Consider the following 12,222-nt stretch of genomic DNA (forward strand, 5'->3'; position numbering starts at 1 on the left):
GAGAAAGAGGAAAAAAGCACATACAAATTTGAAATGGGCCGTTACAGCAATACAATTTTAAAATTTATCATATACAATTATACACATTAAAAATATAAACCAAGCAGCTTTATGTTTACCTCATGTAAATAAGAGGTTGCATTAACTTATTTCCACTAATTTCCATATTTTTAAAATTACATCCATCATTTTGAGATAAAATTAAGACAGAAACCCATTTCAACTATAGCGTGTCTATCTTATTTTTAAGGAAATTTAAATAATTACATAATAAATAGGAAATTATTTTCCTATTATTAAATTAAATATTAATTTATTTGTATTATTCCAAGCATATGACATCTTATTTACAGCTGTCACGATCACCGTCTGTTCCTGTCAGTTCCTGGACTCCATTTCCCATAATCCTCCCTTCCAACCACATGCACACTCCACACCAATCATCAATTGCCACACACACCTGCAGATCATTACCTGGACTATTTAAGTCACACACACACACTCTCTCACCACGAAGTCTTGATTTGCCCCGGTGATCATTTCTGAGCGTTTTCTTGTGGATTGTTTATTCTGTTACTGTTGGACTGTTTACCCGTTGTGATTCTCTGCTGCCTGCCCTGAACTTTGCCTGTATACTGGACTGTGTTTGCTTGCCGCCTGCCCTGATCTCCGCCTGTGACCCGATACTGTTTGTCTGCCGCCTGCCTCGACCATTGCCTGTTCCTGTTTATGTCTTTGCCTTTGCCCCTGTCTGCCTTGGTGTTTAATCTAAATAAAGCTGCAAATGGATCCCCATTCTGCCGACCCTTCATTACAACAGCAGACAATCATGCGACCTCCTCCACCATGAATCAATTGTCATCTGAATGCATGTTTTATCACTGAGTTGCCATGCAAATTTATTTTTACAGATGTCTACATGAGAAACAATTACCGTCTGAATAGGGATTTACATGCATTTGTCTCTACATACGTTTATGTACCTTATCCCATACTTACTTCTTGACATAAGATTATTAATTTTTTTCTCTTCTTTTTCTTCCTAAATGTTTGTTTGGGCTGGAAGGAGTCCAAGGAATTGCCAGCAACCATGATGCTTTCGCATAACGAGAGTGCACAGATAAAGTGAGAGAGCAACAGAGAAGGCAGCACACATTAGAGAGGACACTAGCAGACACTCACTCTGTTTAATTACGCAGAAAACAAACAGTGCTTACAAGATTATCCTGAGACACAGCAGGCCTCTATTAACATGTCAAGCTACACGTAGTCTTCCCCAAATGTTCAGATATATCATAGCTTTAGCTCATATCAAACAAATCCTGCATCACTTCTACATCTCTGACAGCACTCGACCTCTAAAGCCTTCATGTATTACAGGCCTATATCTGCATGTCATTTTATGCAAATGTATTATATAATATCATTCTCATACACTATGTTTGCCAATGACCAATAGGATATATAAGGCTCTTATGAACCTGCATGAAAATTCTTTGTGAAGTGAGCGCTCTACTGGGAGTTTAATAATTGATTTTAAGTTGGCTGACACTCTACCAAATTTGCATGCAGTTTAAGGACGCAGTTCTTTGCAGAATATAAAGTCAAGGGTAAGCACAATTTGTGATTAATTCCTTCACTAATAGCATATTTCGCCTTAATGAATGTTATATTTGCACTTGAGTAAGCACTTTAAGTATAAGTTATATGTTTTGTTAATAATGCAATTCATATTGTAGGTTGATGGGCCTGAATAAAATGCCCTAAACCTTTCACACAAACAGAGAGCAGAGCGATTCTGACAGGGAGTGAAATTAGAGGAATAACAGCGCTGGATGTGGCCTTGACCTTTAACACCCCCCTGTCAGACGTAAAGTGGGCCTTTGGAACACTGTCACACAGTCTTAATGCCCTCATTCGCTGCTTATTACACTCTGAGTCACATCCGTGTGGCTCAGCAGGGCACGGCGTGGCCAAGTTGTCCCACATATCCACTAAACAAGCCCCCTTGTAATGTGCCAATGGACTTTCTTTGAAAAAGAGGTAGACACCGCCTGTTTCTGAGACTATATGGCAGTGAAATGACAGGCTGACTTGGCCTCGGACATAGTAGTGTAACTTATAGGGAGGAAGAATCGTTTGTGTTTTCAAACTTGTTGATGAATGCTGGATTCTGATTGAGCGTTTAAATTGTGTCATTGTTCTTGAGGGTCAACTGCATCTGGAAAGAGACCGAATAATTAAATTTAAGCCTTGTGCATCCTTAAAGGGATAGTTCACCCAAAAATGAAAATTTGATGTTTATCTGCTTACCCCCCAGGGCATCCAAGATGTAGGTGACTTTGTTTCTTCAGTAGAACACAAATGATGATTTTGAACTCCAACCGTTGCGGTCTGTCAGTCGTATAATGCTTGTCAATGGGAACTCCATCTATAAGAGTAAAAAAAAAAACATGCACAGACAAATCCAAATTAAACCCTGCAGCTCATGACGACACATTGATGTCCTAAGACATGAAACGATCGGTTTGTGCGAGAAACCAAACAGTATTTATATCATTTTTTACCTCTAAAACACCACTATGTCCAACTGCCTTGCGCATCCGGATTTTCTTGATTTACCGCAAGTACCATGTTTTACCATGACTAATATCGATTTAGCTTACTGCAGTGTGCAACAAGTGTCTCATAGTAGCCGGCGAGCGAACACACAGAGTAGCATTATAACAACTTTCAACACGCAAATGTATGTAATGCATTTGTTTTGAATAAGCGACCTCTAACGGTGAAAAACTACATATTGTGGCTTTAAGGACAAAAATATCCACATTGAAACCCATTAAAATCAATTTTTAATCCCAGGGCCATTTAACTATAAAATGATGCCGTCTTTGTTAATAGGCTTTCATTCTGAAGACAAGGCTTCAAAATTAAAAATTGTACTATTTTTTTACAAGATGGCACTATTTTCTCAGGTTTGGCCAATAAAGCAAATACTCATATAAAGCAAATACTCATAAAAAGCAAATACTCCATACCATCAGTGCCAGATAATGTAACTCCTCCCCTTCATTCATTGTCGCCGGAATACTAACTATCCGCACCTGTAATCACTCATTATGAACTTCCTTAAAGTCTGGTCTTGTCAATCACCACTGTGTGCAAGACTTACCTGACTCCTTACCTGTGTTCCTGTTTGGCATTCTTCATCTTCTTCTGTCCTGCAACCATCCTCTTCAGTCCTGCTGCTTCAGCTTCCTCTCCAGTCACCTGCTAAGTTAACCTGTGAAAACAATAGAAAACAAGAGACTATTAAATTCCATACGTTTCTGACTTGTCTGTGTGTAAAGTTCGCCTCAATAAAGCCTTGGATTAACTCATCCTGTTGTCTGTTCTCCCATCTGTGACAGTGTGTGTGTAATGTACTTTACTGTACTGCAAATCTCAGATCCCAGTGCTCTGTATACCAGTGGAGTTTTTCTGGCATTTAATTTGAAAAATGTGGTACTGCGCCCAAAAAAAATTCTTCCTGAAAGCTAATTTTTGAGATATCAACCTCAAATTTGGAAAATTTAGATTTATAGCTTTGATTTTCTTGCAGTTTTTTAGTTCAACATGTTTTATTTAATATATATTTTATGTGAAATAGTGTTCATAAATCATTTTCATAAACTTAAAACTCTATAACAAAAATCTGCAAATGGTCGTCTTTAAAAAGAGACCAAACTTAAGTCTGTGCTCCAAAGCTTCAATTTTTTATGACAGTTTTTATTTTAACATGGACATTTTTGTCCTTTAAGGACCTCAGAGTAACTTTTTTTAAATTGTCTCACAAGAGAAAAAATAATAATAAAAGTTTGCTTCAGTTTTGCATATGAGGTAAAAATCATAAAATGAAAACTTCATGAACACATAACCTTTTTCGACAGAATTTAAATAATGAAGACTTAAGGAACTCACACTTAATCAAATTTTCAGGACGTTCTTACGCGCTGCAGGAATTTTACAGTGTCTAGTTGGGGCAAAATTAGGAGTAGTCGTTATGCAGTTTTATCCAGATTCAATTCCCATGCTGGAATAAACGAATTCATCCTTTTTAAATAAATCTATTAATATTCCAGTTCTATGCCAATGGATGTTTTAACAGGACCAGGGTCTCATTTGGTTTCATTTCAGTTACTTACCTCAAAGCTGTGATGAACTCAGCATTTTGTTTGGCAGCTTATCTCAAATCCTAATCATGCACTAAGTACTTTTTCTAATTTTTTGTTTTATTCTTTTTTTAAATTTAATTACCCGAATGGGAGCCCACCAACCCAATTTAATTATTTATTTTGTCCCTGATCTCTTAAGGGGGTCTGGAACCCCTCCATCTCCCCCTCGATTTGAACACTGATTCTGTTTATTCTGATTCTTGTTCTTCTCAGTACTGAACAGGAGTTTTGAATTTCCTCAAGTATTCTTCGGCATTAGATTGGTAAGCTAAACAAGTTCTTTATTTCATTTTCTTTCATTGCATTTGAATCACTGGCAAAGTCCAAAATCGCATACTATGTCTTTTTTTTTTAAAGTGAAAGTGACGTGTGAAGGCCAAGCATGGTAACCCATACTCGGAATTTGTCCTCTGCATGTAACCCATTTAGTTAGTGGACACACATTAGGAGTAGTGAATAGTGAACACCCACACTGCAAACTGTAGACACACACACCTGAAGCAGTATGCAGCCATACCTACTTTCCTGAGTAGGTTTTGAATAAGTAATTACTTCACGACCGCTAAAATGTGTGTTCTATATAGTATGAGTTTGTGTGGTATGAATGTAATCCGGACTTACTACATTTGCCATGCTGTCATTACCATGTGACCTACCAGCGTGACAAATCTTCTACTGTGGCCTAATGGGATAGTAAAGTGTCCATTGTATGTACACTTCAGAATCTCGCTAAAAGTAGTATGTCATCCGGTAGGGGTGTAATGGTACACAAAACTCACGGTTCGGTACGTACATCGGTTTTAAAGTCACGGTTCGGTACAGGTAAACAATAGCTTACTGAACAAATTGTGTCTCTGTCTTTAAATATATTAAATTATAACTAAAAGTTTCTTAAGTTTATTAAAGGTTAACAACTGAGCCCAAACTATTAGCCTAAATTCAATCGATATTTATTTTTATATATAATAATCAACACTCAAATAACAAATTGTATGATAACCTGTAAGCTGCACATAATGCAGTTTTTGCATTAACTTCAAAATCTAATCATAAAATTAAGTTTTACTTCAATTTGTTGTTGAAATATAATCATTTATACACAGTGGCTGTCATTTTCACGACAGATTTATTTAAATATACATTAAATAATCAAGACATCACTAACAGGTTAAGTAAAATATATAGGCTAATACCGTGCCTATATTAAGCAAAAGAGACACTGAATGGCTTTTCTGAGGTAAATGCTACATGACATTGTTTAGCTACCAGCTATTTTATTGTGATGTCTTTCAGCCGTTGAAACACTGATTGAGCGATTACAAGAGATATGACCGTTTCAGTAAGTTGTACTGTATCTTTCAACATACCTTTAGATGTTCATTCATGTTTATTCTGTAACTAGTAAGCTATTAAAGAGGAAGAGATGATCGCGTTCACTCGCGCTCCATGCTGCTGGTTGAACTGAGGTGCCTATACAGAGATCTGTCACGCCACATCAAAGCGCGTCAAAACAGCATTTTCTGTTTGAATTTCGTGATTTCGTGGACAGAATTTGAAGGATGACACTTTGTTTCTTATCAAAAGTAACAAAACGCAGAGCTTATTGCAATTAACAGGAGACCTTAATGTTGCAATGTAATGCATTCGGCACTGTACCGAAAGCCCTTTACCGAAACGGTTCGGTATGAATACGTTTACCGTTACACCCCTATCATCCGGGTACTTTTTGCCTTCTCTTTAATGAGTACTGTGAATTTGGACATACTTTGTTTGTCACAAACTGTTTTTCGCATACTCTATAGTAGGCTTGCTACGGTAGTCGGTGTTACCGGTGTTCAGTCGCAACACCGGTTTCATCACTTGCCCACCCGGCACCGAGGTTAATTTATTTTTTTCCACTTTAACGTGTTAAAAATATTTGCATTTAATGCAATTAATGTAGTATCCATTTTCTGCGTTATATGATCAAGCTCTTATTCATGCTAATGCTTTTAAACCATTCAAGCGCAACAAGGCAAAAGAGAACGCGCTGTCTATGAATGTCTTGCCTATGTGACGCACACACACAACGCGCGCGCCAGTATCGAGTTCTCTTCTGCTCTTAACGAACCATAACACACACAAATTATGCCAAAATGTCGAGTTTTGTTGAGTGTTTTTCATTAAGAGTAACCCACCATTCAAGCAATTGCCATTAATTTGAAAGTGAAAGTCGGCCTTTCCATAACAAAACATCAAAAGCTCAGCCGAACAGCTGATCATAGCTGTACAGGGCGGGTTTTTATTTTTCATGTCAAAAACATTCCTCGTCGCGGAGAGCGCAGTTCATGGTTGCTTAGCAATGAAAGACGCCACGGGAGTGCAAGCGCTTTGGAAACAAGGAGAAAGCGACGTGGCTGCGCTTTCCACACGTTTTTAGACGCGATATGTGAACGGCCCCATAAGCGGTTTAAAAAAAAAAAGAGGTAGAGGCCCCTGCCCCCCGGTGACACTGGTATTACCGGTGTTGTCACATGTCGATTAACCGGTGGGAAAATTTTCTCACCGTCACATCCCTACTATATAGTAGAGAAGTATACAATTTTAGATGCAGCTGCTGTCCTGTTGTTAATGGAAAATGGGCAAGATGTATTTCAGTGGATCTCAACTAGGGGGCAGACCTCCAGGGTCCAGGGAGAACGTGATTTCACCAAGTACAACATGTTCCTGGATCAACATCTTTGTTGATCCTGGAACAACATTACAATCAACCAATCAGATTTGAGGGACATGTTTACCATTTATGTCAAGTTTAGGCTTACATCCAAGGTTAGGTGCTTCCACAACAGTGTTATTCAACTATCATTTCCCTCTGATTTTAGGGATAAGTTATGGGTAGGGTTAGGTTTAGGGGTTGGGAAAAGGTTAGGACTAAATTTTCGGATAGGAATGTTGTTCCAGGATCAATAAAATATGTTGATCCAGGAACATTTCTTACTTGGCAAAATCACGGTGATCAAACTTTCCAGGTTATTTATTTAGGTCTTAAAGTTATTTAAAATTATTCAAAATTATTTAAAATTATTCAAATGATTTGCATTTAGTTATATTAACATAATTATAATTAAAAACATAAAAAAACTAAAAATGAAGATTACAACATTCAAATGTTTTTAAACTATTTTGTTTTTTTATTTGGTTACACTTTATTTCGATGGTCCACTTTAGACATTCTACAAACTAAAACTTTGCAACTACATGTCAGCTAACTGTCATTTGAGTATTAGTAGACTGTAGTAGACTGTTAGGTTGGGGTTAGGTGTTAGGGTTTGGGTAAGTAGAAGTCTTATATTCAGTAGAATGTCTGTTGAGGGACCATCAAAATAAAGCATTAGCAAATATTAAGCAGACAGTCTACTAATGCTCTAATGACTGGTAATTGACATGTATTTGCAAAGTTACTTATTAGTTAGTAGAATGATTAAAGTGGACCATCAAAATAAAGTGTTACCGGTTATTCATTTAATTATTTTACCTCCATAAGATGGTGAAATATTTAGCCAGGTAATTCTTCTACTGGAAATGTCCCTTTATAGTTGTTAACAGAGGCATCCTATTAGTGAGATTGAATGTATATTCTGTGGGTAAATGGAGCGTGGGATAATTAATGTTTTTACAGTAAAAAAAAAGTCTGTAATGCACTTTAATTGCCCCCATGTGTATGTCTCATTGCCTATGCACTGTGCTTAGAATGTTTTCTAATTGTTCATTTTTTTTTTAATGATAATTGAGCTCACATGCTCAGCTGAAGGTTGTTTGAAACACTTAAAAGGCTTTAGAGGAGCAGCAAGAAACAATTGTTGAAATTCTAATTGGGCAACATGGTGGTTTTTGCAATCATTGGGCTCCATGTTTAGTTCTCAGCAGGTTCAGTGTAATATCCACTGTAATTGCGGGCTATGGAGAACGTGGGGGTTCCAGACGCTCCATGGATTAGTGCTGAGGAGAGGAAAACATGAGGAGTGTTTCCCAAGAAGGAGGTAAGAAAGGAGAGGACACTGTCAAGGAGAGCAGTCATCTTCATTATTATCCCGCAACCCTGTTAGTGACACAACGCATCACTTTTACACAACACCGTGCTTTATCTACTGTGATCTTTCACAAGAGTCTGACCACTGAGTGGAATATTAACAAGGCTGTCTCCCCACAGGGCCTAAGTGCTTCAATAAGCGGCAAGCAAATACTGTCCTGTCATTCCTGCAAATGGGGCCATTGAGGTGCTTGCTTGAATAAAGAAAGTCATCGAAGATATGATTGCATATCTGGAGATAAGAGATGGCCAAAGTCAAGGGGGGTGGGGGGATATGTTTTGTATGCACCGTTCAAAATTATAGCTTAAACATGAGCTGTGTTCCAATCGACAAGTTCCCTATATAGTATTCAGTGCTCCCTAATCCCTGCGCAAGGGATATCTGTGGATAAGTCCACTTCACTTGACAAAATATGTACATTTAGAACGCACTGAAACGTCATTACACATAACGAAACTTGAGTTGCGCATATTAAAAGGGGTTTGAGGGATAATGGCATAATGTACTTTTACATACAATAGAAATTACCATACTTTTATTTAACCGAATGTGGTCTGCTGGATTTTTTCTTCATAACAGCTGAAACAACTTAAAATACTCCATCATTTTTGGTCATACACATAAGTGTAAGACATCATTAGAAACTGTAAAGGGACTACTTTTATTTGTGTAGGCCTGCACTTACAATAATAACAAAACTTTGCGCTTTTGTAAAATAAAGAAAACAAACAAGGTGAGCTTTCTGACATCTCAGTCTCTGCAAACTTCTTTCTGAAACGCAACACAAAAATGAAACGAAACTCACAGAATACTTGCCACACAGACATGAGAAATGTCTTTAGAAAGATTGAAGCGTGTGAAATATTCTCTGTTTATGTAATCCGTATGAAACCAACAAGAGGTAAAGTTTCTCCGATTTCTGCTCATTACCTGTAATGTGACCACACCCACACGCAGCGCAGGCTATTCATACAGTAATCGTCCACATGAGGCACGTGAACCTGTAAATGCCCCCATCACGTTGATAAACAAAGCATCAAGCTTCAACAGATTCCTCTGCTTTTCACTGAGTCTGGAAGAAGATGCGCTGTGAGGAATAAGCCTTGAATTTACCTCCTCCTCCTCAGAAGAATGCAATTGATCCAGCAGAGGATATTATTTCTGCCAGTATTTTTACTTGCATTAGGTAACGTGTTATTTGTTACATAAACTTGTACACATTTTACTAGTTGAACGGGACGTGCCTTCTGCCAGCTTTCTGTGCACTTGCTTAGTCTGTATGCGCTCAGTAAACCATATATCAGAAATTTAAACTGTTAAGGCTTTAAAACGCATGCAAATAAGAAACTTTCATGATGACAAAGAACTGCAATGTCACATGAGCGTGACCACAGATATGATAATCAAACCAAACAGATGTCGTTTTGTTAGTTTTTGCCAGAGTGTCCTAGGCACGAGCTGTAAAGGCACAGCACTATTCTGGATAGGGGGCGGAAGCAGGAGCTCATTTGCATTTAAAGCTACATGCACGAAAACAGCATGTTTTTGCTTCCACTGAAAAATGGAAGCATAATGGGGCATAATAGGTCCCCTTAAACACTTACACAAAAGTGTAAAAGATCCAAGCTATAGTGGGTTGTGCCAAGATATTGATATTTGTGTTACAACTGTAGTATATCAGTAACGCTGCATTAATTTTACTCAAAAAAAAAAACTTTTGGCAAATCTATGCTCTAAAATGTCACCCTTGTCATATACTGTCATAGTGTTCTTGAATGTGCTCTTTTTTGTTGTGGGCGGTGGTGTTGTAATCTGTTAGAAGACGTAATGGACATTAGGGGGTCTTGGTGACTCACTGAATGACTGTTCTGTCCATATACTTCTCTGCCCACAGACATGACCTCTCACAGTGGGGTCCATAAGAAGACTACTTTATGCACACAAAATGTCAATGTGAGAAGGTAGTTTAATTCTGCTCTCTGAGAAATCACCTTTGGTGTTCAGATAATGCAGGACTTCTCAGACTTTTCTGAACCAAGAACCCCTTTCATGACCCTAAAATATCCACTGACCCTGTTAAAATATATAATCTTTTTTACAGGTTTTTGCTTTGAATGAAATATTGATTCTTTTCAAAGCTTGTTTGGTTTGGTTAAAAGATAAAAAAACCCTCTACTGAAGAATTGTCTTTCCACATGTTAAACGTCGTAACTCATAAGATAGTGAATACTGTTTCTGAGTCCAAGCATCCACTGTAATTTCAATTGTGAATGCTGCGGTATCTCAACAGAACTGTTCATTAATAGTGCACATTTAAGCTAAGCTTTTAAAAACTCACGCTGTAGACTAAAATATCCAGGCTCACGCCGTCCCAGATGCCAATATTTGAACAATACAAGATTACAAGATTTTGTAATGGGGGTAAAGGTCAGGATCATGATTTTTTCGGCAGTTCTACAGCACTCTGTGAGTGTATATTAGCAGTGCATGATGTCAGACTTAACAAGCGGATAGTGAAAATACTTCCAAAAGCCAGTCACTGTTGAACTCAGTCACATTGGATTCCAGTTTGTCAATGAGAATTTGTTTTAATTTAAATCATAATTTGGGGAATGTGAGCTTTCAATACAAATCAGTAACACATTTGATATTGTAGCACTAAAAAAAAGCTGGTGTAGAAACAATTTTCACTCAGAAATTGCTAGTAAATTTCACAAACAATTACGAAGAAATAGCAAGTAATACATTGAATTAAATGTATTACATTGAATACATGTTTAGTAATACAAGTAATACATTGAATTAAATGTATTTAATTTCCACCACTGAAAACCACATTATAAAAAATAAAATAAAGCTAATGATATTTAATAAACTTTATTGGACAATAGGGCCTAGCATATAACAGAATGTTGAAAACACGATTTCATGGTCAGGAGTGAATGTGCAGTGTGTAGGATGATCATCTATTACCTTTTAAAGCATCAGCACAATTGTAATATACTGTAGTATAAAGGCCTCACGTTCCTATTTGAATGACATGTTCCTCTTAGCTTCTGCCCACAAACAACCCACACCTTACGCTGACGCCTTGTACAACTTACCCCACTGTATCGTCATTGTTTAAGCGTCCCTACGCCGATACATGCTGCCCTTGATACATTAAGTACTTACACTTCACCATGAGTCAGAGCACATCTCCTCATAGCAATCTGATAGTGACGGGATGGGGATGACAGAGAAACCTTCAGCTACCTTTTTCGGCTCCTCCGTGTCCAGTGTGAGTCACAGAAAGCCCTCCCTCCCCCCTCCTTGTACCGGACTCCCTCTCATGTTCTAAGGAGGTGTTGAAATGAACACGCTCATTAGACCTACAGAGATGATTCACAACAATGAATCAAGCTGCCGGCCCACCGTTAGCACTCTGCTGGTCAGCCAAACTGTCGTTCTGATCGTACAGCTGAAGAATGGCAAACCGCATGTTCCCTGCTGTTGCCATGGTTTCCCGCTCATTCGTCACAGTGAATTGCGTGTGGCTCCCTGCATGTTAAAGTGAAGGCGAGGGAAGAGCTGCGAGTCAGACCTTCTGCAAACTATAGTAGGCCTTAAATACTAGCAACGTAGGCCCAACCTTCAACCTCAGAAATGAGACCGGACAAACTATATTTGCTGTACATTATGAATTCAGAAGTTTAATGAAGTTGAGTTTTGAAAGTGGAGTTTTGTTGCTTTTAGTTCATGTCTGCTAGCTTTAAGGCTATATATATATATATACACTGTAAACCTGAATAAGTTGGCAAAACTAAAAAAAATTGAGGCAATCAGTTGCCTCAAAATTTTTAAGTTAAGAAATTCAAAGTTTAAGCAAGCAGAACTGGCAGATTTTTACAGAGTACACTAATTCATACATTTAACTTAAAATTATCATGTAACCTCAA

At 37.8% G+C, this 12,222-nt stretch overlaps 1 long non-coding RNA gene across 3 annotated transcripts; it reads right to left on the bottom strand.

Moving 5' to 3' along the window:
- Nucleotides 1–1,173: 1,173 nt before the first annotated feature.
- LOC127504286 (uncharacterized) lies at nucleotides 1,174–11,872 on the bottom strand. Of its 3 annotated transcripts, none has more exons than XR_007927335.1 (4): nucleotides 11,540–11,872; nucleotides 3,173–3,283; nucleotides 2,314–2,431; nucleotides 1,174–2,221 (listed from the first exon to the last, which is right to left on the bottom strand). It is a non-coding gene; the product is annotated as an uncharacterized LOC127504286 (long non-coding RNA). The 3 variants fall into 3 exon arrangements; XR_007927334.1 differs by having other exon boundaries at nucleotides 3,185–3,283; nucleotides 11,459–11,870; XR_007927333.1 differs by having other exon boundaries at nucleotides 11,459–11,870.
- Between the last annotated feature and the right edge of the window lie 350 nt (nucleotides 11,873–12,222).

This window comes from Ctenopharyngodon idella, chromosome 21, assembly GCF_019924925.1.
Source record: "Ctenopharyngodon idella isolate HZGC_01 chromosome 21, HZGC01, whole genome shotgun sequence".
In the NCBI taxonomy this organism is placed as follows: Eukaryota; Metazoa; Chordata; class Actinopteri; order Cypriniformes; family Xenocyprididae; genus Ctenopharyngodon; species Ctenopharyngodon idella.